The sequence below is a fragment of the Mastomys coucha genome, unplaced genomic scaffold (genome assembly GCF_008632895.1).
Source record: "Mastomys coucha isolate ucsf_1 unplaced genomic scaffold, UCSF_Mcou_1 pScaffold18, whole genome shotgun sequence".
NCBI lineage: Eukaryota > Metazoa > Chordata > Mammalia > Rodentia > Muridae > Mastomys > Mastomys coucha.
In genome coordinates this window covers 64,458,337-64,462,540 of record NW_022196900.1, presented here as the reverse complement: position 1 = coordinate 64,462,540, position 4,204 = coordinate 64,458,337, and the positions used below count along the sequence as shown (strand labels likewise).

The 4,204-nt window shown below is 46.5% G+C and overlaps 1 protein-coding gene across 2 annotated transcripts in view; it reads right to left on the bottom strand.

The window, feature by feature from the left end:
• The window catches only part of Plpp3 (phospholipid phosphatase 3), a 79,068-nt gene that overhangs the window by 14,605 nt on the left and 60,259 nt on the right, over positions 1 to 4,204 (bottom strand). The gene's annotated exons all lie outside the window — the stretch shown is intronic.

Genomic DNA, 4,204 nt, shown 5'->3' with positions numbered 1-4,204 from the left:
AAAAAAAAAAAACAACAACTCAAACACCACCTCTGGCCCAAGGAAAACTGAAATGACGTCAACTGGGTATTGTCCCCTCTGGAGTTATCTTGCTAGAGCTTCCGCTTTAACCTCTGGGCACAACCTACTTCCCAGGTTCCTGTGGGAACTTGGGAAACGAGGGGGGAAGAATCAAGAGGAACAACGGGGAACTTCCGACTACAAATCAAAGCAGGGGAGAGGCCGGGACAAGGAAGAGCAGAAGGAGGGGCTGCAGGGCACAAGGCAGACCTGAGGTGGGGGCAAAGGTCAGCCCTCCCTTCCACGCCGAGAGCCATGGAGCCAGGCTGAAGGGATAGAGAATGGCAGATCCCAGAGCACTTACTTGGGCTGTGTAGGACCTATGTCTAGGACAGAGCCCTCAACTACATGGAAAACACAAGCCGCCCACAGAAAACAGCGGCTGGCTCTACTGTTACTTCAACTCAACGAGTGCAATAGGAGAACATCTAAAAGTGCCAAAAGAAAAACTAGTACGTGTACACTGTTGTGGGCTGCTAAGTCTTGTTTTGTTTGTTTTTTTTTTAATCAATGGCTTTCTCATCTATCAGCAATAACCAGTTAAAAATCTAAAAGAAACAAAACAAAACAAACAAACAAACAAAAAACCCAGAAAAAACAAACACCACCACCAACAACAAAACCCCACACACCACCACCCCAAAGGCGAAAATTAATGCATCCAAAACTTCCTCATGATATAAGGGGCATAAAGGATACTTGGAATAGAGAGTTAGAGTCTCCATTTATAAGAGCCATGAATGTATAAATTCAATTAGAATTTGATGCACATTCTAGGATTCTTGGAGAATAAAACTAGAAATTTCATTCTCAAGGAAAAAAAAAATCCCAAAGAACAGACCCATGGACTGGCAGAGGTTAAGGCAGGTGCTAATGACAAAGAAATGGGAAGCTATCTCTAATCTGTATACAGTTATGGGCACACTAAGTATATTGATGTGTTAAATAGACACCATTAAAGAACACTGAGGGTGGCTTGGGTCCTTGCCAGAGGCAAAGGGTGCTGGACTCAAACCATAAGATAGAAGACTTGTTAATGGAAGTTAAGGGAGCCTGGGGAGGGCTGTGACTGCATAAGGAATATGGAGAACTATGGCTGAGAGGGCCCTGGGCGTCAGGCCATGGAACCTGCCTTTGGTTAGGCAGACCCCTTTCTCTTGAAAGAGTCTCACAAGATTGAAGAATGCACTATACCAAGTCCTTAATATAAAATTATCAAAGGCTTTGAGTCCTTCAGGGGGGAAGACCCACTTAGCTGGAAATTACTTATTTTAGAGAATATCTATCTACCTTTTGAAGGAAAAAAGTTAGAAATTATGAAACTCAGTTTTAAGTAAAGCACTCAGTTTGATGAAAAAATAATCTAGATGCATTGTAAAGAGTATAGGCAGGGTTGGGCTTACTATAGGTAGGGTAAATGTCATAGTGACTCTAAAGGCTTTGGCCATGGGCTACTCCCTGTTTATGCTGCAATACTTTGATATGATGAATCAAAACATCCTGCCCTGAGCCTAGTATGGTATCTATAACCCAAGCAGACAGCCCAGGCAAGCAGATTGTAAGTTTGAGACCTGCCTGGACTATAGTGTCTCTCTCACTATGGGGGTGGGAAGGGTCTCTCAGCAACCCAAAACAAGTCCAAGGAAGAACAGACATTCTGGGTGCCCACTTAGGCTTGCCTTCTTCAGCTACTCTTGGTGCTGGACAGGAGAGGGGTGGGTAGCAACAGAAAGAGCACAGGTTTTAATTTAATCAGTAAGCCCTTGGGAGCCTCCGTTTCCTCTCAGGTGGATGAGGGTAATAACCATTGTCTGAGAGGCTGCAGTACGGTTGGTGGGCTATACATAGTGGGCATAGCATAGTGTACAACTCAGTAAGTATAGGTTTTTATTCCTATAAATAAAATACTCAATTAAAAAAGAATAAATATTTAGAATGCAAAAAAAAAAAAGATTTTATTCTTTAACCACTTTTCTTTAAGTAGCTCTAAGCTTTTTCAGTTCCCTTCACTGAAAAGAAATCTGCAGACCTTGGAATGCGCTTGTGCAGAGTCCCACCCTTCCCTTGCTTGCTGCCTGCCCACTTAGGTCACAGGCCTTGGAAGCCAGGGTGGGGCAGGGGAAGGGGTGGGCTTCCCAACCGGACAAGGCTACATCTCCCCTGCCACTGACTCAGAGGCTTCAGGCTGGGGCTCCAGAAAAGAAAAATCTCACAGAGGAGCGGAACTCAGGGAGGAGACAGGCATCAGAATAGCCGCAGGAAGAGAGGAAGGGAGTGCTCGTGAACGAGACCGGAGGATTGGCCATGGGAAAAGAATTCCTCACACGGACTGGGAATGACAGCCAGGAGATGCATCAGCCAGCACTGTGTCCACATCCATCAGGAATTGGAACACTGTGAAGCAATGGGCTCGTGATCAGGAATGACCCTGATGTCCACAATGGAGACACTCCTTCGCCTTGACATATGGGTTAGTCAGTGACCACGACAATCTTTCCAAAACCAATAAATTACTAAAGAATGACCTGGTGCAGCGACCTTCCACCCAGTGGCGGCTTTTTGATCTGAGGTTAGGCAATGGCAGTAGGCAGTGGGCTTTGTGGCACACCTACCAGCTCTACCACTAAATGGATGGGACCATCCTGGTGCCTAGCCCAATTCACAAGAGCCAAGCCAGGTCTGTGGTTCTGCTCTCTGAGAAGTTCTCTATCTTGGAGTTTAGGGGCAGTAAGTAATTCTGGAGGCTCGACTCATTCCCAGTTCATGGTACAGGTCCAAGCTACCCGAGAAGAGGACAGTAAAACCTTGCTGGCATAGTGCCGCTAAGCATGCCTATGATCCTGAACCAAAAGAGACTTTCTCAGTATCAAGGAGAGCCTGAAGGAGCTTCAGGAGAAACCTCAAGCACTCCAAAACAGCAGCAGCAGCAACAACAATCAATGTTGTGTAGGAAAGGAATGAAGAGAGCTGAACAAAAACCAGTGAGCTACCCTGATCACAGCCAACCGGCTCCCGACATCTGGTCCTGCCTGTGTTTGTTTCTCTGTGTGAAGGACTCTGAGCTGAAGAATTTGGTGCTCCGAACCCATGGGCTAAGCATTTCTGGGACATTGTGATGGACACTGTGCAAGAGCACAGCTCTGCAGTGGGAACGAGTCCACACGTGAGCCCGGCTGAGTCATCCTGCTTTTCTCAAGTCCCATTTCTTGTGCCTGGGTGCTCATTTTTTAAAAATGTTGCAAGCATGCATCATGTTCAAAACCCAGAAGGACACATTATCAATGAAATCCATTCTGTTGCTAAAAGTAACAGAAAATTACGATACCCCTGCGTCGTCCTAACTGTTTTTCTTCCTGGTGCTAAGACTGTGCTTCCAGTCGCTAGGACAGAACTGCTGGTTGGGGGTGTGAGGTGGATTACAGTAAGAGGTGTGTGTCTGCCTCCCCTCCGCAGGGGAGTGCACATGGAACCTTGGCACCCATATTACACTCCATAGATGGAGCTCTCTCCCTGGTCCTATCTTCAAAACTGGGGTCCTACAGAGTTGGAATTCCCCCAAGAGCTTCTTCTACTGAGTTCCAGCCTGGTGCTCTCTACCTGGGTGTGAGCATGCAGGGTGTGAGCCCTGCTCTCGGCCTCTCTAATTCTTGCTAAGTCATTTGTGTTCCACACTGTGATTTGCATACTGGAGAAACTGGTCCGTATAGTCCTCTCCTCTCCTTCCCATTGCTCTTGGGACAGGTGGCTTAAGAGAGAAAAGACAGTTTGTCCTCCTCAGGTTCCTTAGGATCCTCTTTCTGGGAGGCAGGATAGGTCAGCCACACCCAGAATGAGAAACTTTCCTGCTCTCCCGTCTCCTCCTTGGCTACTACCCCTTGGCCCTGGCTTCTGTGCTTGGCAGAAGGCCACATGATGTAAACCGGAGTTTCCCTCTGTAGAGTTATTATTTAACTGCTTAGAAGACAAGAGAATTGTTTTTACCTGTCACTTTCTTCCTTTCCAGGAAATCAAATCTCATTTTCCATCATTATCTAAGGGAAAGGAAAGGAAGTACCCATTCTGCCAAGCGCTGAGTTGGACATTAGCTAGATGCTTAGTTACCTGCAACTACCACAATCGTCATGGCAGGTAGACACCAAGGTGC